Genomic DNA, 25,164 nt, shown 5'->3' with positions numbered 1-25,164 from the left:
ATTTTCTCTAAAATATCTAGCACTAAAGCAGAACACATAGTGTGTTCACCAGCACAGAGCCGTACCTCCAGTGACCGCTATTCCCAAAGTGCCTGGGATATACATTGTCTTTTGCCCTACAGTAAGCAAAACATTTAAATAAAAAGAGAAATTCATATACTGGACAATGTTCACCTTGTCAAATGACTTGCAAACCATCCAACATATTTTAGTGAGATATTTAGTCTCACCTTAATATTATGGGCTTGTACCTAAGAACTGCTACTGCAATCTTAAAGACTGCCCTGTGCTTATTCTTGCACCGCTCATATTCACAGTGTTCTCATTTTGAAAATCCTTTTAACCAACAGACTCTAAAGATGTCCAAAAAAAAGTAATGATTAATAATACATAACTATCTGTGGTCTCACAGAGGAAGGTGATTTACCTTTCGAGGCTGGTTCTACTAATGCTGTCTTCTCTTTGACATCTCAGAATCTTTCTTTGCCACTATTGCATCTGGTTTACATCAAATTAAGATGGCCACAGGTGCATGGAGCATCAAAATGTAGATTAGACAAGCCTTCGTGACTGATTTGTGGACATCTACATCACTTACACATTCATGATTAAAATTCACGCCAGGCACAAAGAAAGTTCAAAATCAGCCTTTAAAACAACAGACCATAAAAAGTGCATGGTTAAAACAAACCTGACAGTTTGTGTGATGCTTTTTGTTAAGTATGCGAACCCACATGCATGTTTAAGGTTGTGGCTCATTTGGACCATTACCAAAACAAATAAATAACTAAATGAAATAAATTAATTAAATTGTTAATAATATATATTATGAGGTGTTTTAATTATAATAATAATAATAATAATAATATAAAAAAGAAAAAGTCAAAATATATTAAATCTCGTCATTTTTATCTACTATTTCTGTTTTAAACATTACAACAAACCCAATATATAATATAGAGTAAAAGTTTATTTCCTGACATATATTATTTTATAAGCTTTACATTTTCTTATCCTACAGTAGTGCTGGATAATTTTACCTCCTTCTAGAAATTAAAGACGCTTAATCGTTATTAAAGTAACATACATCTAGAAATTTATGTAATGATATTGTGTTTGCTTTATTACATATTTATAATTATAATATAATTATAATATATTTTTATATGCTGAGAAATTGAGCTTTTTATACATTTATTTATCTACTCTCTTAAGATCCCACCACAGCATTCCAATTGGATTGAGGGTTGTACTTTGACTAGTCCATTTCAAAACCTTGAATCTTTTTCTTTTAAGCCATTCTGATGTAGATTTACTGGTGTCACTGGATCATGGTCTTGTTATTGTCAGTCTTTCGGCTGCTCCTATCGTGGGGTCATCACAGTGGACCATCAATCTCTAGATTGATCTCTAGAAAATTCTGATATACAGAGAAGTTCATGGTCGATTTATTGACTGCAGGATGTCCAGGTACTGTGGCTGTAAGGGAAGCCCAAATCACCCCTCCAGCACCTTTCTTGACAGTGGATGTGAGGTGTTTTTGCGGAAATTTTGCAAACATGTGACCGGGCATTAAGTCCAAACAACTTCATTTTAGTTTTATCAGTCCATAGGTCATTGTTCTATAAGCCTTGTGGTTTGTTCTGGTGGAGTTTTAGGAACCTCAGTCATGCTTTGATGGTTTTTATTTTAGAAAGAAGAGGCGTTCCTCTGGAAACCCTTCCAAACAAACTGTACTCGTTCAGTCTTCTTCTAATTGTTCTGTCATTGACCGTAACATTTAAAATGCTCAGTGAGACCTATAGCACTTAGGTTTTTTTGTATTTCTCTGAGCATTGCACTGTCAGTGTCACTCAGACTGAAGTTCACAGTTAATTTAATTCAATTAAAGTTTATCTTATTTGTATAGTGCTTTTAACGATTGTCTTTGTCGCAAAGCATCTTTACACAATCAAAAGAATTATAGAAGTTTGCATGAAACTTCCCATCAAGCCCACGGAAGACATTTCTGTTAAAGTTCCTGTTCAAATCTTTTTCCCTCACGAATGCACATAAAATTAATGTAGACATTGGTATAGTTTTATCAGAGCATTTAAGTATGCAAAAGAGTGACTTATGAATATGGAAATAGTGATTTAAGGAAGATGAAGGTGCAGTGAATTATTCTTGAATCTTTCTTTTTTATATTAGATTTTTCTTGTACATCATAATATATTGGTACTAAATAATAAGTGGCTATTTGAGTTCTCAGTCGTCATTTTCTGCCCCCGTTTTAATTGTTCATGATGTAAAACAAACCAAGACTTTAGCTGCATTGCTTCAAGAGTATGAATAATAAAGCAAGATAAACAGCGTTTATTATTTTATTGTGTCTGGTTTGCCATGGTGAAAGGAAACAGGTAATTAGTAATTGTAGTATTCGCTTTTAAAGCAGCATTGGTGTAACATTGCATAAGCAGTTTTTGCACCTTGTCTACGCAGTGTTGATGGTGATTTAAAACCGTTTCGGTAATGTGCTTTTGTCAAATTAAGGCTGTCCAGTGAAGCTCAGGCTATACAACCTATAAAATGTTCTTATGGTCACAGCAGTTATATCTAAGTCATGTATTCTTAATGATGCCGTGTATCCTTCAGGGTTCTGGGGGTTTCTCTGGTCTGAGCGTTGAGTTTGCATGTTCATCCCATGATTTGTGGGTTTCCTACAAGTATTCTGTAAATTGAAAGCTGATTGATGTTTCCAAATTAGTTTGTGTGTGCATTCGTGTGCCCTCTGCCCAGAATGTAGCCCTTGTCTTGTACACAGAGATCCACAAAATAGCCTCTAGGCCCCAAGCACACTTGTAAAGGATAAACGCTATAGAAAATGAATGAATGAATGACTATATTTTTTGTTTCTCTTCTGCCAGGACATGGTAATTATTTGCACTTCTGGTGCAGGATATGGCCCCCGCTGCTTTGCCGTGTGGTTATCTGATGGCTGTTTTGATCTTTTCAGCTGTTTATTTTATTTTGGAACAAAACCAGCTGCTAAGCAGTACTTTATTTTTGTATTTCTTAGATGTCAAGTGGATGTTGGCCGTGCTGGTGGAATCGGGCCTGGCAGCTTACAGAGGGGTCTCTTATGTGCAGCCACTTCCATGCTGTGTGCTTGTGATTGCCCACTTTTTCTTGGCTGTGGTATGTGTGTGTGTGTGTGTGTCTGTGTAAGTGTGTGTATGTGACCCCGTCACCATCATGCATGTATTGTGTGGTTAGTCATGTACTGTAGGTATTTCTCTTAGCAAGTGCTAATGGCTGAAAAATGTGTGACAAAGGACTAAAGGATCATTAAAAACAGTGTGAAATAATCGCCTGTGATGGCCCGTTAGTTTTTAATTCCTAATGATGAATGTGGTAGAGGCAGTCTGATCTGGTTTATAGTGAATACCTGTGAGCTTTTTTATTTTAACATGGCTTGGTTGTATAGGTTAGCTCATAGCAGTTAGGCAGTCAAGCAATATAGGGAGAACATATAACTAATAAACCAAATAATTGGTTTTCAAATCATTGTCTGCTTATTCAACTGAACACCAGATTGTGTTCCTTTGGTGACCAGTGGTACTATAAATGATGGATCGTAGACTGATGGCCCCAAATCTGTAGGTCCAAGTAAACTAGTCATTTACTTGCAAGTGTTTGTTGCTTGTCTGCCTACAGCATTTAAATCCACACTGAGTCATAGCTGAGTCAAGGCTGTGTTCGTAAACTACAGAATTATAATAAAAATTCTGAAAAAAAACGATGTGCGGATGCATACGCCAATGCCATCTCTTATACTCCTGCCAACTGACATGTGACAAAGTCTTGCTACAAGTCAGATCCAGTTGATATAGACAATGCAAAGCGCAAACAACTGTCAGATAAGCTGGAAATAGCCAGTGCTTGTAAAGAAGAGAAGAAAAGCAGATAGAATATTCACTAGGCATTCAATCTCGAAGAAATACCCAGTAAAACGGTACATTCCTGACTTGTTTCTTTAATATCCAAAGTGATGTGCGTCACTATCTTTAACGCTTCGTACTATCTCTGGACATTTCCTAGTCCTTAGCTGTACTCGGACGGTACACCTCTGCCTGGAAACGTGTAGACAATCAATGCGCCTATACCGGCGGTGCTGCCACAGGCCACCTCACTAATTAACAACAAGTAATACGTTCCATGGCTTTAATATCACTTATGTTTGGAAATGTATTCATGCCCCAGGCGTCTCAGGCACCATTTCAACTGTTTTCATCAAGAAGAGAGACTAAACACTACTGCATAAACATTGCAAACAACCCCAAACCCACTAAAATCCGGCTCTGTGATTTGGTGAAGTCTGATGCGACACGAGAGGAATCTGTAGGCATGCACATATTAAAGCGGAGTGATCAGTGAGGAACAGTGGCACACATGTGAGCGAGAGAGAAAGCGAGAGCGAGAAAGAGAGAGGTGCAAAAAGCCGTGCTAAAAGAAACGATTTTCTTTCTCACGTGTCCTGCCTCATCTTTCTCTCTTTCCCTCTGCCAGTGGATTTGACTGTTTCTGTGTGGGTGTGTGTGAGAGCGAACAGGAGAGAGGGAGACGAGCACGAGAGGAGAGGGGGAGCGAGGGAGAAAAAAAAGAACTCTTATTTATGTAAAAGGCAATGTGAGAGGAGGCTCTCAGCTGAAGCACTGATGCTGAATGCTGCTTCGCTAATAGGTTAACTCTTTCACGCACAGCCTGAGTCTAAAAAACTAAATATTCTATATTTACCAACCAAATATTCTATATAAAATGCAAGAATTACTTAAAATGTAGCATCTTTGATGCTGTCACTGACGAACTGAAAGATGTAAAAGTATTTGATTCTAAAAAGACAAAAGATAAAGTGTCTGTGTTTCAAGCACGTAAGAATGTCGAAAGTATTCCCGTCAGCAACAACGCTGAAAACGGCGATGGTGAAAACGCTGATGAGCTCCACACACACTCCAGCGTCAAGCGGCAGCTGCAAGTGGGCCCTCCTTGTCACATAATGTGGCTGTAATTACTGGATGTGTGCTGATAATTAACCCTTAGTGATGCCTGTATGTGACCATGTAATACTATCAATGATAAAATGACACCCTAGGGGCTGATTTAACGTTTCTGAAAAGAACCCTCATCCCAAGCGCATGGCTAATTTCTTGCTGAGTTTGCTGCATACCAATTGGTTTTTTGGTTTGAGAAAGGCGGTAATGTGGTAACTCGACATCCTTAATCAACCAGGCATTGCAGAACATGGTCGCGAGGCTGATTAGTATCTAAAGCAAAAATGCTGAAATGATGGATGAACACCTGTTCGACTCGGACGCTGCACATGAAATGATATTGGAACAGAAATTCTCATACCAGTGTAGGTCACAAAACGGCTCGGTGAAATTCCGAGAAAAAACATTCACTTTTCATTGCATAGCTATATTTTTTTAAAGAATCAGATTGTGATTTTTAGACCCCTTTGCCCAAAAAACAGTGACAAGTGTTCCCTTTAGCCCAATCAACCCAATTCTATCTGTTGAAACTAGGATTTAGGCTGCCTCTTTAAGGAGATTTCCAGGGAGAAAAACTTGTACTTAAAATGAGGCCAGACTGCATTACAATACTGTGACAAACAGTTAGGGACAACTAACAATATGCACTTTTTGCGATCTCCTATATCAGATTTATTCCCCTTTGTTGTTATAATAAACTCCCCTCACTTTTCAGGAAAGGCTTTAGATTGAACTCTGGAGCATGGGTGCAGGAATGTACAGTATACTCATTCAGGTGCAAAAGGTTGGGTACTGATGATGATGATGATGATGATGATGATGATGATGAAGTGAGGAGGTCTTCGGTGTAGTCAGCTTTGTAGTTCACCCTGAAAGCTGTTCAGTGGGGTTGAGGTCAGGGCTCTAAAATCTTCAGGTTTAACCGAGACGTCTCTCATTTTTGCAAAGTGGACTACCTCCTTATGGATGGGTGTGATTTTGTGGAAGACTCAAATATGGATATGATAATCTGGTGTAATACTTTTGACCATATAGTATATGTTTTTTACATGTCTAGAAAGACAAAAAATATATAATGCATACTGTATACAGTAGGACACCACGGGAACACTTGTTTTTGGCAGCAATGGATTAGGATGAAACGTATTTGATTGAAGTTTAGAAAAAAATATGATATTGAAAAAACAAGAGTCAGCTTTGTTAAACCTAAAGATTTTATCGTGAAGTGAAAAAAAAACGAATGATAAGGTTTTAGCACATGCCTTAAAATGTCAGCTATTTCAGTGATGTGGATGTACAGAACTTCAACAAGTTATTTTCTTCCACAAGTCTCCTTCTATAAAAGAAGATGCCATTGTCTGATTTTTCATGGCACTAGTCATAGTTTTTAGTTTCCTGGAAGTGGTCAAAGTGTTTTAAAAACAGGAGCCTAATGTGACTTTACAGACAACAGGAAAATACTTTTCCAATTACACCAGCAGCTAGTTGCTGATGCAAGCACCACATGGATTAACAAAAGCTCATAAATATTCATATGAAATAACAGTCATTAAACAGAGGAGATAAAGCCAGTGTTTAATGACCATAATGTAGTTTTAAGAGGGCCGTGTTTACTAAAGTGTCTTTCTATCCCATTTGGAGAAGTTTCTGCCAGTAAGCACTAACATGCGCAAAGCCTATTATCTGCAAGTGAACAGAACTGCTTATTGACTAGATGAGAAATGCAACAAAATAACAATTATTATAACTTTCACGAAACATGTTTTCTAGTTTAATAACCTTCAATACACATTGTAAAGACTAATCTTTTATGAAATGGGGAAGCTCTGCAATTCTGGAAAAGTGGATTTCTGAAATATTTAAACTAAAATTAAACTGAAAGTTGTTATTCATTCAGAAGTTAAATGATTTTTTAAATATTTATATATAAAATGCACTATTAAAATACTACAATAAAACTTTATTTATTATTTTCGGTTTATATTTCGCCGTGCTTCTACAGTATATTCGTGTGACAATATACCTGTATAACAGCATACTGCAATGCGGAAATGAAAAACAATTAACATATACCAGTGAACATTGTTATATCAAATTATAAACTATTTTTAATTGTGTAATGGTATAGGTATAGGTTAGGTATATAATATCATCTTACAAACATAAACTTGTATTGAAGATCATAATATTTAATTGTATAGTTATTACATCATGTTCAAGTACTAGCATTTTTTTTTAGTTTTTTAAGTAATTGCTTTCACAGCCAATAAAATATTGGTATTTTAACAACAACAGCAACAACAACAACAACAACATGCAAAATGGAGAGAATTATTCAAGAGATTTCCATCTGCCAGATTTCTGATGAAAAATAGCACAACACTATTTAAGAAGGTCTGGTTTCTACAGATTGGCAGTCTGTGGCTTTTCCTCAAATAATACCTCACAATCAAAGATATGTACGCTATTAACTCTATATTCATGATTAGAAAAATAATATGTAGTCATTTTATGTTAGTAAACCATTTACTGTGTGGAAATATGAAACTGCTTCTTTTTGTTTGCTATAATTGCTAAGGACATTGCTGATAGCTAGTCTTAAAAATGGCATCGCCTACACTGTAATGACGTCTTTTAAAACTCTTGAGGCGAGTCAGTCAGTGAGTCAGAGATTCACGCACAGTGGCGTTAAGCCTACCCCACACAGTGGTTTGGCAATTACTGCGCGAATCAGTTGACATTACCACAGCAGTGCTTTTTCTCTTGACTGGTTTAATATCTTTTTTTTTTTTGTCAAATGGTAATGTTAAATGGGTGTTTGGACAAAGAGAATAAGACAACAAGTCATAATGTGGTCAAAATGAAACCTCATTGCTGCGTTCAGAGGTTTTTAACACCGGCATTTCAAATGTCGTCCTGTATGACCAGTTCAATGTCAGTGAGCTGTTTCTGCAGATTGGTGAAGTTTCAGAGCTGTGTCATGTCAAAGTCATGCATTAACTGACTCCTCTGACACAAACACCCCTTTATACAAGAGACTCCATTTCTCCATACTCGTGAAGTCCATCTCCAGACACAAAGGTCAAACTGACGTGGAGCACCGTCAACTGGGCCATTTCAGAAATCGGCTACTGAGAAGGGAATGAGGACTTTGGAAATGGGTGGCTATTTGCTGATAGTGTTGATCCATTCCATGCCCATTCGCTTTTGCCAACTGCACAGGCACATACTGGGGACAAGGAGAATTTATGACAGTGCACACCAGAGGTCACACTGCATGGAGGAGAGAGCAATAGGTATTTGGAAAATGAGATTTCATATGCTTCCACAAGTCATCAGAAACAGCAAAGAGGTCTTATTCAATAACAGAATGTTTCTAAAAGAAAGAGGCAGAAAACACTACATGTCCCCTTCTTTCTCTTCAACTATATAGCCATTCTCTTGGCAAAACTTAGACATCCTGCCATTTTTTGGCAGACATCAATGCCTATTAGATTGTGGGAGCTGCATATACAGTCATCCTAAATTCTTCCCTATATCTGATATGCTACTGCACCATGATACAAAAGAAAAAGAAATCTTTACAACAGATTTGATCAATTCAGCTTAAGCCTGTCATTCTCTATTTAAAATAAAATGGCTGACCCCGTGCCTTATTTACTATATTGCTACTGTTACAGTTCAGTAGATACAATACAACAATACAATACAATGCAACAGATTGTAATGATTTGTAATAGGTTTATACTAAAAAAAGCAAGGGTAATGTACAGTACTTTGACTTTGTTTGAGTTCATGCCAATGAGATGAGATCTAAGGATCTATTAATCTATCTATCAAGGATTCAAGCTGGGACACTTGCATATGTAAGAAAACCTTAATTTTAAGTGAAAAACATAACAACTTTGAGCTTGATCAAGAAATAACATACGCGTTATAAGAGGAAGGTGACGACGTGCTGTATACTAGTGCTAATCAACAGAAATGTGGATCAGTTGCAGGTAATATTGTATTCTTCCTATGTTTGATGCAACCCTTCCACTAACCAACCAACAAACCATACATACATTGATCCAACCACACAACTATCTATCTATCTATCTATCTATCTATCTATCTATCTATCTATCTATCTATCTATCTATCTATCTATCCATCCATCCATCCATCCATCCATCCATCCATCCATCTACTGTATATTTCTTCATCATATTTACCAGCAGAGTCTGTCACAGTGGCAAAACAGCTTCAATCCCCTGGAGACATGTGGAAGCAAAATGCTTGCTGAACCAAAAGCTACCCACTGTAGCTTTGTGCCATTTCGAGACACTCACCTGACTGGATAGTGCATCTGATGCACAAAAAAGAAACAAAAAAGATAAAAGAAAAAAAAAAGATCTCATGCATGAATACGCACAGGCATGTTGAGTATATAATGATGCGAAGAGACAGTGAAAATACAAGACCTGCTACAAAGAATAGGAACATTCTATAAATATGGATACTGACTATTCGATATTTGCTACTGTATATAGGAACATATGTTTAACCAAGCTTCCATCAGCATATTATTTAAGAAGCAAGTCAGGGTAACAATCTACCAATTTTGGGTTTATAAAAATCCACATCCTGTTTTCTTTCGCACAGGTATTAGCCAGTTTCTTACTTATACAGGATTGCAAAGAAAATCAGTGTCATCGTCCATCCTTAAAGGCTGTCAGACATTCATGCTGGTCGCCATGGAGCTTTCAGGTCTCCGTGGAAACATTGCGCAGCTGCGAGCCTCGCGCAAGGAAACGAGCCTGCCGAAGCCGATGTGTCATTAAATCCGCCACACAGTGGGAGAGTAATGAAGACAGAGGGAGCTCACTCTGGCAAATAGCTCCCCAAATAAAACCAAACACAAACCAAGGAAGCCCTCCTTGCCTTTCTCAATCTATCTCCCACTGAACTTCAGATCAAATTTGGACGCCCAGACTCATCTTCTCATGGCACATGGCAATTTGATACCTTATTTCACTAAGGCACTCTTAAGGCCTGCTCTCTTTCTCAAAACTACAGGGAGAAAAAAAAAACCCATAAGTATCTTTCAATAGAGTGATATTGATTTAAAATGGTCTCAAATGACTGGTTATATGAAATCATATGAATATATCAATATACAGTATGTGGTCTATCTGCAGTACCTCTTTAAAACAGTCCTTCAGTTTTCAAACAAGTTCTCAGCAGTTTTTTTTGTTGCTTTTTCTAGTTCATTTATTTACTGTATATTTGTGATCCAAATATTTATACAGCAGAATATATTGTAATTTTATTTTGCTTTATTTTATTTGTGCATTCTATTTTATAAAGCTTAGCGACGCCAACTTTGTGAAATTCTGCAAAGGTATTTATTTGTATCATAAGGTCCACAGAAAGGCTCAAATGTTAAATACATATCACCAACATATTTTAATAGTGCACTTGACATTTATCTAACACTGAACTACAAATGACAAGACATGATCCTTTCCTGTTTATACACACATAGTTAGTGTATGTGATCTAAAGGTTAAAAGCGGGTGGAAAAACATATATAATCATGATCATCTATGATTGTGTATAATACAAGGACTTAACTCAGTATTAGATAGTAATTATGAGTACAAATATTGCAGCGACAAAAATTGCATAAACAGTTTTTCATAGTTAGAAATGAGCCAATAACAGTGTAATAGTGTCATTGATACTTATCACTTGTTACTTGTTACAATAATCAGCGAACCTAATGATTTGTTGATAATAATAAACAAAGACATCAACTGTCATGTATAGACATTAGTTAGTTATCAATCTTTTTTTATTCAGTATCTATTAATATTATAAAAAGTAAAAGTCATTGTATTAGCAGAGTCTGGATTTGTTTTCTCCTGAACATCCCATGCCAGATTTAGTGCTGTTTCGTTCACCTTCACTCTTCTGGGAAGGCTTCCCTCAAGCCTTTAGAACATGGCAGGGGGTATTTGCTCATTCAGCCACACGAGCATCACTGAGGTCAGTGAATGACGTGGGTTGAAAAGGCCTGGGGTGCTGTGCAGTCAGCGTTTCAGTTCGCCCGAAAGGTGTTCAGTGGCGGTTGATGTCAGAGCACTTTGGGGGCCATTCAAGTTTTGCAAACCATGTCTTCATAGGCCCTTTAGTTCCAGTGAAAAAAAATCGTAACACTACAGCATACAAACATATCCTATACATTTGTGTGCTTTAACCTTTTGTTGCAACAGGATAAAGGAAAAACAACAATACATACAGTATGCATGTAACAGCCAGGTTATACCAAATTTGGGGCAATAATGGTGTATTTATACCACAGTGGGGTTGGACTACCTAGTCAGTAATGCTTACAGTATCTATAAAAACTGCTCTAACAAGGTACAGGTTACAAGACAACTCACAAGTTTATACGTTAACATGTTCTTGTGCTACTATCTTAGTGTTTGTGTATTAAAAGCTAAATAATAGGGATTTTTATGGTAGACACGCCATGGCAGATTATACAACAAATGTAACGAAATGTAACGAAATTAGTTGATTGCTGTAAAGTTAGCGCATAGTGCTAACATTAGCTAACTGTTAACATTAGTTAATTATTGTAAAGTTACAGATAGCGGTAATGTTAGCAGAATGCTGTAACGTTAGCTAAACAGGAACATTGATTAATAACTGTAAAGTTAGCTGATAGCTGTAAGATTAGCTGTTGGAACAATAGTTAATTGCTGTAATGTTAGTTGATGGCTATAAGGTTAGCTGCTTGTTGTAAGATTGGCTGAATGCTGTATTGTGAACTGATTGCTGTTTTCGAATGCTGTAATTAAATGTTATCTGAAATTTGTAACGTTAACTGATTGTTGTAAAGAAATGTTAGCTAAGTGTTACAATGCTGCAACATTAGCTAAATGCTAATTTATTATATTACCTAACTCAATAAAATCAACACTGAGGAATGGAAGTCTAACATTAGTAAAGTGTGTAGTACTCATGACATTTCTGTGTATTTGGTCAAAGCCCTGGTTACCACCTCCTTAACTAAGTTTATATAAGTGATGTCTACTGTACTGTACTTGAGTTATGCACCCTATCTGTGTTTTATATCTAAATATGTACACATGTGTGCACTCTTTAAATATAATCTAAACTATGAGTGCTGTCTGAATATAACATTTTTCCCACTGAAATCGCTGTTGGACTAATAACATAAGTGTATCACATTATTACTATGTTACTGATATGAATCCATGTCAGTGAGATATTATTGAGCAGATTATGTTGCTGTCATGCCATTGCACAGAGAAAAGAATAAACAAGTCTTGCTCAGCGTAATCCAATCATATCCGTTACATTCTGAACACAGCTTATCTGGATCACACAAAACAAGGCTTTGATTGAAAATGTATGACCTCGGACAGCTGTGTTTGTGTGTGTGTGTGTGTGTGTGTGTGTGTGTGTGTGAGAGAGAGAGAGAGAGAGAGAGACAGAGAAAAAAAAGGAAAAGAGAGAGAGCTGATAATTTCGTGTACTATTATAATGACAAAATACATAGAATAAACTTGAACATGGACGTCTAATTGGTTCCTCTGCAATTATGTCTGATGTTTTGATTTGGTTTCATCGCACATGAGTTAAAATAATTTTCCAATGTCTTTGAATTTCATAGATTATTAAGTAATCCAGGAGGGTGAGTCAGTTCGAATTTTTTTCCCCCTACAATTTCTAATAAGTATCTTTTCACGCATGAGTTCACGTTTTCAAAACTGCTCACACACTCAGAACATCACCATGTTATGTGGACCACTTATGTCTTAATTTAACATGGATTTCAAATATCTTGTAATTATTGTAATTTTATTGGCGATCTACCACCAGTTAATTTATCTATTTTTACAGTCAATTTGCAAATTATTACATACATCCGAAGGATACAGTACTCTCATTAAATCACAACGAGATCATTAATAAATATTCCTATACTTTAATAGAGACAAAGCGGACAACATTGTATAATTTGTGTCAGAGAGGGTGACATAAAGGTCAGAATAATGGATGAGGTGAGTGCCGTCTATGCTCTTTTCACTCCGTTTCAACATTTCACTGCTATATTGTTATAATTTTATACAGACACGCTAATATTTTTTGCCAGTGTATAGATAAAAAGTGTAATGATTACAGCATTTACAGCCTAACAATGTGTTATTTATGTTATCTATTAGTCTCATGAATGAATTCGTTTTTTTAAAGGTTGAAAATCGATTCTAAACAATTCATCTTAGACTGTAAACTGATGAGCCAACAATAATACAGAACAGAACTAACAAAAGAGAAAAAAAAAAAAAAACACAACAAATGAATCTACTGTAGCACCACAATTCAGTCACTGGCCAGATAGCTGATTGATTTTGGCCCAGCACTGTGGAACATCATGTTGTTCATTGTGCTAATGATGGGCAATGAGGACAGACAGACATCCAGCGAACTTCAAATCCACCTTGGCAACACTGGCTCAGCCATTTGGCTGCGTTTGGTTCTTTTGTTCATCATTTTTTGTTCTTCTGATACAACTACTGTAGGCACCTCTAGTATTATAATAATAAAGTATTCTTGCTATTTTCCTGCTCTGTTCATGCTTTCTTGATGTTTTCAAAAAGTGAACTTGATAGTGATCCTTGTACTTCATTGTGATTGGTCAGGAGATGTTGATTTATTTTTTAAAACAGTGCTGCTCACACAGAATGATCTAATACTGTATGTTTTTCAACATACTGTTGGTATGTTTTGTAAATACTGTATGTATTGTATACACTGTTTGTAAATACTGTATGTTATTGTACTGTACATACTAATTATTTCTAATAAATTATTGGTAAATAAAAAATCCAGAATAACAGAATGCAATTATGGGAGTAAAAGCTGGTGTGTATAGTTTCCACAGACAGATGCGTCTTATCTTCAAGTTGACATACTGTAAGTTTTCCGTCAATTTTCAAAGATCAGATTGCTTAATGCTTCATTGGATTGACTGCCGTGGGCTCTGAGTCACCTCGACCAGGATCGTCACTGACGGACGCCCAGCCTTCTTTAAAACGTTCGCACTATTCAGATGTTTTACTGTTTTACCTGCAAGTCCCGGTTTGACTTGAACAACACTCATATACAGTATATCATGGGAACCTGACAAATTAACACATTACAATCATGTAAAAAGTAATATGTGTCATACTTTATTCATTAATTCATTTATTTATTTATTTATTTATTCTAATAGTATTGAAGAGAGCCATGCCCTTGTTATGTATATTTCAATAACAGCACAAGGCAATGAGTTTATTGTTTATTTAGCAAAAATAAAAGACTAGCATACAGAAGTCTACATAAAAAAAGGGATCACGGTATTAAAGTTTGCTGTGCTGTAGTGTAGTGAAATATGATTAATATGAACTCTGACGAGAGATACGGCTGTGTTGCTGCCTTCAGCAGAACAGAAGCTCAGCACTTTTTGTTATTGAAAGCTGTATGCTGCCATCCATACTAACAGCAAATGAAGCGCTGGGGTTAGCAATCCTTCTACCACAGATCCAAACATGCTCACATAGTCACACACACACATACATAAAACGTGCAGTAAAAAGCATAAAAATGCATTTCCAAATACATATACTGGATATATATATATATATATATATATATATATATATATATATATATATATATATACCCCCTCTCAATAGAGCTCTGTATTACACTACTCAAAGACATTTAAGTGCAGCCTTCATTAGGGCTGCAAATACTCAAAAGAATGGGCCATTATGAGCTCTTTTTTCTGTTTAATCATACTTATGCACTCTTTTTCTTGACCTCTTTCACAGAAGCCCACATGAACATAAAGACGAAGAGCTGAGATTTTCTCTCATTTCTCCTCTCTTTGCAGTAAATGTTTTTTTTTTTTTTTTTATAAAGGCACAATTGGCAGGATACTGAATAGGAGGAGAATTTTGGATTTTATCTTTTATCTGACAAACAGGTCAATGGATAAGGTTTACAAAACGCTGTGTTTAGTAGGTAATGTTACTGATTGTGTATCAGTTCTGGTGCTCCAGGCTATTTTAAAAATCTCTCCCGGTACACCTTTGCATTGTCATGGTTTCCATGGCTACAATTTTGAGTAGACGGGTAAAGAGATTTCACACATCACTATAGTCTAACCAAACTCTGTTTAGTCCTAAAGTAAATGAGGAATGTCACTTTTCCTGTTTATTGAAGAATATAAAGTGTATGAAGTAGATAAATGAAGGACTAAATGGTAAAAGCATTAAATAAGTAATTTCACCGAAGCAAATGACTTGTTTTGCTCATTATGAGCGTTTGTTATTATGGTTTACAGTTACTGCTCCATATTGCTGTGTTAATAGAAATATTGCAACGTTTATTTGGGCCTTGTAATGAATCCCAAATGTTCGTGCTGGCTTGTAAACAAATGATAAGAAACAGACTTTGCATAGCGTAGCAGGAGATTTTTTTAATGCAACTATCCAGGCTCCTTTCACACACCAAACATACACAGACACATGCACATACACAATTCCGGTTCAATTGCTTTTGACCTGCCCCGATGCTTGCTGTGCTAATTGCCACAAGACTGTTCCTGAAAGTTAAAGCAGGAGCTTTTCCATCATCGCCCTTCTCTCTCTACCGTGTAAAAAAATAGATATAAATAAATAAATAAAGGAGAAAAGAAACATCTCCTTGGGCAGCAGAACACTGTAATTAGACAGTGACAAATTTCAGTTCTCTTTCTTCACATGTGTGGGAAACGCACACAATGACTTTGCGTGTGCCTCTGTGTGTGCGCGCATGCGTGTGTCACTGAAAGTGTGTGGGATGGCCTGAAATAGGAACGCAGCATTTCAACAGGCAAATTGCACTCATGCAGTGCAGAAATTAAAAAAGCAGGATAGTTTCCATTTGTTCGCTTGTCTTTCTGATGCTAGGTGTGATGCCGAATCCATACTGCAGGCCAAATTTGCTCCCATAGTGCTGCTATGACAGGTGGCACGCATGAGTCATGTTAGATGCCATTGGATGGAGTTCGAAGTACCAGGTCACTCCTACATGCTTGACATTGAGATATGTTTCCACTTGGCACATGACGATGCAGCCAATGACACTAAGGGACATTAGGAACCTGCACAGATGATGCACAAACATGCTCGTTTGCTTGCAGGCATTGCGCATCGAGGCTTTGTTATTCCTGCACAGCTCCAAAAAAAAAGGTCTCTTGTTGCTATGCTTTTTAGAGCTCTCCTTCCATCTCTTTCTCTCTCCCTCCTACTTCCTACTTAACAGGGCAGGTTAGTTACAAGCAGGAACAAGCTGCAGTGCTGTTAGTATGACTTGTCCAGAACTTTCTCTTTAGCCCTGTCCAGAAGCCTTTCATAACATTTCATAAACATCATACGCATCTTCATAAACAAGAATAAAATGACCTCGACCGGAGGGGAAAAAAAACTTGCATAAGTTGATATCACACATTATTCCATTAGGCTAATGTGTGCATTCATGTGGTCGTCTTTGATTTGAAAGAACGCCATTAATGTATATACTTTTTTGCTAGTCTAAGCCTATAAGTCCAGTAACAGCTAAGGTGCGTTTATCCCTCCATATGTGAACAATTTATGAGCTGCATGAGTATATCATTACAGAAAAGAAAGGAGCCAATGTAAATCTAGACTAGACCTCCCACCATCATCCTTAGGGTTCTTGTGTTGACAGCAGAGTTATATTTATGATTACAGTTGCAGATGTTTGTTGTTTATTGAAGGCAAAACAGATTTTCATGATTAATTTTGGCCTTATTAGTAATAATTTATATATAGAGAATGGATAGATAGATTTAGAATGGATAGATAGATAGATAGATAGATAGATAGATAGATAGATAGATAGATAGATAGATAGATAGATAGATAGATAGATAGATAGATAGATAAGAATATGACTCTCTTTTTTATGACGAATGATATTGCAAACAGATGGGTTGTTTCCTGACCAATGATAAACTATAAAACAGAAAATGAATGCAAGACTTTTTACACCACAACAGCTGCTATGCCTGTTGTTCCACTAAACCATCCACCCAACCATCCACCCGTCCATCCATCCATCCATTCATTGAAAAAGCCCTGTGCATGATACAGACACGAGCAAAGTGATTTAACAAACATGACTCACTTTCCTGCCTTTCATTTTCGATGCTTTTACACTTTCACCAAGCGCCTGATTAACAAAAGAGCTTTTAATAACGAGCCGTGGCGTCTTCCCGACAACACAAAAGCTTGTCATCTTGAAGTGTCATTTGTTCTTTGTACATAAAGTCACGCACACTTTACATATGCAATCAGCAGCGATTTGAAAGCATCCAGCAGCATGCTGATGCCACGCAGGTAAGGATTTGGGTTAACTTAAAGAGTCGCCACATTCATTGTTAAGATGCATGATGTACAGGAGCACCTCCACTGAGCACTATGATATACCGAAATGCCAAAGTATTTATTCAGACGGCAGCGGAATATGCATTTAGAAGACTGATGACAGGTTGCGCTAGTTGTCATGGCAACTGGAGGCTGTTATGACACACATCAGTGTCTAAGTTTCTGTATAATGCAGCCTTTGGAGACTTGAAGCTCACAAAAGCAATCAGGTCTGCAAAACCGCAGACTCTCTCAAATGGAAGCAGTTTACTAATAAAATCCCCACTGAAAACAAGCAAAGCACCCCCAGACTCTAATAGACAAACAAAAGTGCAAGCTCAACCTGAGACCAAATCCCGGCGTTTTTAATGTAAGCTGGCTATATTTAGTGTGTGGCTTTCCATGATGTGGCTTTACTGTTGCGAATTATTAATGACCCTAAATGTCAGGGTTTTGGTCTCCTGGATTGTGATGATGAAGAGGATTAATTAACGGATAAATCTGCTCCTCGTTAACGGCATGTTTGTGGGATTCCGGGGTAGGCCACATGCAGAGCATCGTGGGTACTGAACTCAGCATGAAGAATATCTCCAGGACTAAATGTGGAACGGAAAAAAAAAAAAAAGTCTCTGCATGAACACTCTATAAACAAGTTTGCACAATAATATCGATCTCGCTGACAGATTGATACGTGGTATCTAACATCTGCTGCCACTTTCAACAGAGCAGCTGCAATATCAATGTAGGAAAGGCAACAAATTATATTTCAAAATCAGAGGTCTAGCGAAGCTGTGTGTCTCTGATCGATACAAAATCACAAACATGACCCAACAGATCAATTCGAGCCCACAAACAGTCACATGGCACATGCATGCAGTGGTTTTATGTCCAATGTGCAAACTTTGCTATTCATCTGAATGTACAGCAGTTACACAGAGCAGATAGATGAACTTCTGCTCCGCATGGAGACCCCCAAGGTTAACTATCCCATGTCGGAAAAAAAAAAAAATCTTCTGGTTTTAGCGACAGTTAATTGAACAACTGTGACAGCACTGAGTCATGATCAGTGTTCTGGAGGACATTTGGGTCGACAATTAGAGATTCCATGGGTTAGGAGGCCTTTAAGGCCATTACACTTCAAAAGGTGACATTTACAAGTCCTTCTGGGACATCCCAGAGCAAGAACAGACGAAGAATTCAAAGTGTTTCAGTGGTATGCTCCGTCTCAACAGATCTCCTTTAGAATATTGAGCAGACATCTTGAGCCACAAATCTTTCCAACACATTTTTAACGCTGTTGACTTCCATCATACCATTAATGAAACTAAAGCATACTGTAATTCAGTGTATCTTGGCTGATTTGCTTACAGAAAGTTCGAAAGCTTTAGTGAGAAACAGCTGGCTCCTCTGTTGTTCGAGTCAATTAATTGAATCATTTGGTGACTTTTTTTTTATTCAGAATCAATTTACAAAAGGCAAACTTTTATTTGTTACATTCTACAAAATTTATGAATTCCTTAAAAATCTATCACAGCATTTGCAGAAAATAGAATCTTTCACGCAAATCACTTCTTCCTCTAGTTTTGAGTTTATTGTTGTTTGGTTCATTGCCGTGAGTTTAAAGATTGTCACATTCAATAAAACATCAAATATTTAAAAAATCAATCAATCAATTAATCAATCAATCAATCGATCAATCAATCAATCAATCAATTAATCAATCAATCAATCAATCAATCGATCAATCAATCAATTAATTAACAATTACATTTACAGATTTAAGATCCATTTGGTAGTTCTAAGTACTTTAATTGATTTGAATTGAAACAACAGCTTGCCAATGATTCAAGTTTCAGGTTGTAAATTCAGCACAAGCTTTAAAAGCTCTCTGGTGCCTTTGGGTTAAATAACAATTTTATTCACAAGTGTCTGATATTGTGGCCCTGCTTTTCTGTTCTTTTTTTTTTTTTTTTTTTTTAATGGTTTGTCCTGTTTAATGTGATATTTTTATCTAAAATGCCAGATGAAATGTCCCATTATTGCTAGGAAATTTAACAATCAACCCTGGTCATAATCTTCAATTGTTATTCACAGTGTTGTTTAAAGTGAAATCGAGACAAATTTTTTTTTTAGCATGAGCTTAAACCATAATCTAATCTAATCTATTTTTTTTTTTTACTTTTTTCTTTTCTTTTTTTTTACTGTAAAGCTTAAAGCATCACTGAAACACAATCTAAACTACATATGGGAAAGAAGTCCATAACAAATATATATTTAATAATCAATATAATTTTCTCATAGGTTATTACTGTAACCAACTCTATGGTCTGGTCATTTCTTTGCCTTTAAATGTCTAAGGAGTGAACTTAGTTTGAGAATTATTTCAAGAACATTATGTCTGTATGGGGAAACAGGACACACACGTACTGTACAGTATATACAGTAACACAGGAAAACATTCTTCTACATAGTATATATATATATATATATATATATATATATATATATATATATATATACAGTTTAAACAGACAGTTTTGTAGAACATATGAATTGTGTGTGCTGCCAATGTAGTGCTCATCATTCTTTCATTTCATAGTCATGACAAAGATATGACGAAAACTACATTTAAAAAAAACTTTCCTCAACATTAACCTACCATTACTTAACAGATAATACATACAACCTATTGCGAGTCCTTCTCGTCAGAGCAGCTGATTGGCTAATTACCCCATGAAGGGCCAGATGGCTGGAGAGGAGGGACAGATGGGAAATGTAGGCGAGAACAGGAAGGTTAGCGTGTTACTCTCACACCTCTCGCTTAGCGCCACAGGATGTGGAACTCTGAGAGACAGGAGAGTGGACACTCAGCACACACCAAGCTCCGTCTGCAGTCGCCGACCTGAAGCAAGTGTTCCGGTACTGAGGCTGAGCCATCTGATCTGTGTCATGTATTATGTATCAAAACCAATCTGACAGGGCTTTATCCATGAGCTCCAAAGGTCAGGCAGGGCCTATATGAATACTACACTGTAAATGTCATCGAGTGAGAGAAAGAAAAAAAAAAATTACTCCTCCACACTACATCCTGGCATCAATCAGCAAACTACAGAAGGGCAACCTGATGACAAAAGTGCACATAAACAAACACACTTTTTATTTTTTAATATGGACGGTCCAGCCTATCAGCTATTTTTTTTTTTTAACGTTCGCTCTATGTCTACCTTAGACATGCCATAAGGCCATTTTACATAACCAGGCAGAGGAATTGACACCCAGACACTATGACCAGATTGGGTGCCAGACTATACCCTGTTGTGACACATGGTAGGTATCGAAAGGCGGTTCCCCGGTTAATTCCTGAAATATTAAAATATTATACCTAACAGGGTTTGAGGTTTCATAACATTTGTTTGTATGTACCTATGATAGCCCTTTGTTTACAATATTATTTTGCCAAAAGCTAGAGTGCACTAGCATTAAGAACAGTGAATGCAAGGACGAACAAAAAGAAAAGAGAGATGAACAGCATTCAATATACACTAATTTACCACCAGTGGGATGTCTTGGCAAGACTTCTCCCTCTGTGACTTATCTCTCCGTCCAATGCCCTTGCAGCTGTTAGCTATCCAAGCTGGTGGAAAAAACAAAACCAAAAAAAACCTGCCATCATCTGGTGAATATTTCTGCGTTCTCTTTCCATGTCCTTTGAGCATTTGTTTTTGTGTTTGTACTGTATGCGTCTATACCCTCTGCTAATTTGGCTCATCATCTGGGGCTTCTTCCTGTCTTCCCCTCAGGGAATTTCCTGCCATTTTGAAACGCACCTGGGATTTCTTTTCTTTTTTTATGTTTCTGATATTTATTTTTAGGCAGATACAGGAGGTGCATTACAGAAGGTAGGCCTAATTAAAAAAAAAATAATAATAAAAATATATATATTTATGAATGCTATGCCCAGGCTTTTGTAGAAAGCCTCCCTTACTTTCTCATGTTATGTAAGTTTCATCAATGACATCATTGCTGTATAACATCTTTCAGTTGTTTTACACAGGTGAACTAAGTTGCAGCTCAGTGTGTGTGTGTGTGTGTGTGTGTGTGTGTGTGTGTATGCAGTACATACAGTACAATACTTGGTTTTTTTTGGTTTTTTTTGCAGCCTGACAATAGTGAAAAAAGAAATTCTGGCTGTTGAGACAAAATTAGGCAAGATGGTGTGCAAATAACATACTATTACTGTATTTTGTATCTGTGATGTCAGGCGGTGATACAGCCGTGTACATGTACTGTAGACGTTTCCACACCCCGGAAGTGAACGTCTGAGACGTTCTGAGACACTCTAAGTACTGTATACATACGTTCTCAAAATAAATTACTTAATTAATCCGGAAACAGTAAATGTATGAACAAAGTGTCATGTTGGATAATTACTAATGTGTGTGTGAATCATTTTTTTTTTATCACTCCAGATGTGATATGGAAAACTTGCCATTAAAAGTCCTCAAAAGGAAACAATGTTGACGTCTTTTAAAAGATCAATCATTAATTAAGTTACAGTCTGTGAAAACAGAAATTCAATCGTGGGACTTATTGTGATAAATGTAAAGCTTCCATCTTGGTATTTTCTAATAAACATATACAGAGCCCAGAAATCAGAATCTAGTGATGGCCAGATATAGCTGGCACTTCTGGCTCCGCACAACCCACCCAAGCATGACGCAATTTCACAGTGGGTTACCATCCAACATCAAAATTTCAAAAGGCAGAACGAGGGGGCGAGAGGGAGAGAAATAGAACAATGCGTCTGATTTTTTTTTTTTTTTTTTTTTGTCGCAATAACGCCATAACCCCCTCCACCTAAGCAGAAGCTGAACAAGCTCAGATAGGCTTTGAGGGCTCCGTTTGTCAGCAGGGAGAGAGATCAGGTCAAAAACAGGAGAAAGAATGGCAGAAGAGAACCTGCAGTGGGATTCGAAATAGCTCATGTGCCACATAATAATTTGCCATGGAAGGAAAAAAAGGCAAAATAACGGTGGGGAAAATAGAAGCAATTTATTTCGCCGATGTGGATCTGGTTTCTGTTTATTCCGCCAGATAACAGAAATCTGCCTTAGTTGCTGATGTGTCCTTATGCAACCACACGCTCACGCACAAACAAATAGGTTTCTAATGGATTGTGCTTGTCATCATAATGCATTTTTTACTGCCATTATGCAGAGGAGCAGGACTGAATTACGTCAAAACTCAAACCTGGAACTTGAACATCAGACTGTTTTACTGTTTTATACTGTTTTATAATTGTGCTTGTGTACATGTGTGTGTGTGTGTACATGTGTGTGTGTGTGTTCTTACTCTCCACAGAGATACTTTCAGCCAGAAAGCACTGGAATAGTCTTAAATATTACTGTAAAAATGTTAGTACAGTTGGAGTCGTTTGTGAAATTGTGTGTCTTCGACTCTCACACAAGTAGAAAACATTTAACTGAGAAAATATATTATAAGACCATTATTACTATTAATGTGCATTATCCTGGGTGGTGTAAATTATATGAAGAAGCATAAAGCAATAGAAGCATCAGTACAAAAAGTGAAATGTATTACTGATAGATAGATAGATAGATAGATAGATAGATAGATAGATAGATAGATAGATAGATTTGAAAGGGACAAAAATGCAGAATGAAGAAACAAAGTGAAGTGGGGATGAGAGAGAGAGAGAGAGAGAGCTGGCTTGACAGTCATCCCTCTCAACTGTTCTGTCAGAGATCTCTCACTCCTCTGCAACTGCCGTTTTTTTCTCACTCCATCACTCCCTCTTTCTTTCACACACTCTCTCTCTTTCTCCCTCACAAACACACACACATGCACACACATGCACACACACACAAAAATCACAGGCAGAAAGATCTCAGTTTCCACCCACACTGTGACAGAGCCGGGAAGGCTTTAAACAAGCTTCACACTCACACAAGCATACCGAGATGAACACACTCTCACAATACATACACAGACCAAAAAGTACACAATCTCGCACCTCCCCAAGCAACCCCATCAAGCTGTGTATGCGTGTAACCACCAAGAGACACAGACCACTCACCAGTACATTCCTACACACTGTTCTCTGTCCTGCGTGCCACCTCACACCCCCATCCAAATGCATGGGCATATATGTATACACACACACACACACACACACACACACACACACACACACACGCACACACACACACACACACACACACACAGATGCATACAGATGTGCCCATTTATATACAGCCACCCCTCCACCCCCAACCACACACACATACACCACATCACATGGTGGTTGAACTGTAACTGCGCCACAACTGCTCTCCAGAAAACTTTCAGGAGATTCCTAGACATTTGCATTTTCACAAATAAATAAAAACATTTGAGCAATTTACAAGCAGCACCAGCATCAGCAGCATCACACCGAGCTCTCGATCCATGCATTATATAGCTATATAGAAAGATCAAAGAAAAAAGATCAAGGATCAAAGGAGATGATACAGAACATGTATATATGTGCACATCCTCTATGAATGGCAGTTTCACTGGCTGAAAGGCATGCACAGAGACTTACCTTTTCTTTTTCTCTTTCTGTTTTCTCTTCTTGTTTCCCACCACTATTTCTCTGCCTTGCTGACTTTCAGGCTCAGGCAGGATTCAGGGAGGAGTTGGAGAGAGGGAGACGGAAAAAGAGAGATGGCTGAACTCTTCCTCTTCTATCAACCTCCTGGGAGATGCAGAGGATTTTCTTTAGTTCTGGCTTTTTCTTCTGTTATGCTTCGTTCAGCTCAGCTTGCATCTGACTGTGGAGAGAACGAATGAGTGAGCTTGTGTGTTTGTGTGTGTGTGTGTGTGTGTGTATGTGTGTGTGTGTGCGTGTGCACGCCTTTGTACGAACAGTGCATGTGAAGCAAGCATGCATTCTCCTCTCTAAGAGAGATAGAGCACCCCCCCCACCACCACCTCTAAAACCCCTGTAGGTGTGAGTCATCTGCTCTCAGCCAATCACAACTGAGATGACTGACTTTAATTAGAATCACAAGGGTGCTCAGAATGAGAGAGAGAGAGAGAGAGAGAGAGGGATGGAAGAAGAAAGAGAGGAAGAGAGAGAGAGAGAGGGAAGAAGAGAGAGGGGGGCAGTTGATGGGGTATAATCAAGTACAGGAAAAGAACATAAAGTAGATAGACATAGAGTAAAGGGAAAGAACAGTATGAGGGGTCTGCACACACTCACCAACACTTACACACAGAATAAGAGAGAGAGAGAGAAAGAGAGAGAGATTGAGAAGAAATCCATTACAGTAGTTTTTATGCCATTCCGCACATTTCGGGCGAAATGACAAGTGGCCTTTGTGAATATGATAGCTTGAGGTAATTTAAATGATTGTCTCAATGTCAACATGCCCCCTGTGTGTACCAGCATTATCTTTCCTGTCAAACACTACCATGCATGGCATCACAGATATATTAAAGCTATAATTTTTTTTTCCCAAATTGAAAACGCTTACTGAAATTCAGCTCGATTTATTTCAATGTCAGCAACAAATATAAGACAACTCAGTATGCGAACACACTAACAGATTCTAAGGGTTATAATCATATAGAGA

At 37.4% G+C, this 25,164-nt stretch overlaps 1 protein-coding gene across 2 annotated transcripts in view; it reads right to left on the bottom strand.

The window, feature by feature from the left end:
* Positions 1–24,423, bottom strand: part of prickle2a (prickle homolog 2a) — a 46,905-nt gene extending 22,482 nt beyond the window's left edge. For both annotated transcript variants that reach the window (XM_053504792.1, XM_053504793.1), the window contains exon 1: positions 24,132–24,423. The gene's annotated coding sequence lies outside the window, so the exon portion shown is untranslated. The remainder of the gene's footprint in view (positions 1–24,131) is intronic.
* Between the last annotated feature and the right edge of the window lie 741 nt (positions 24,424–25,164).

Source organism: Clarias gariepinus, chromosome 9, assembly GCF_024256425.1.
Source record: "Clarias gariepinus isolate MV-2021 ecotype Netherlands chromosome 9, CGAR_prim_01v2, whole genome shotgun sequence".
Classification (NCBI taxonomy): domain Eukaryota; kingdom Metazoa; phylum Chordata; class Actinopteri; order Siluriformes; family Clariidae; genus Clarias; species Clarias gariepinus.
Note: the sequence above shows the minus strand (reverse complement) of the source record. Positions and strands in the feature narration are given on the sequence as shown.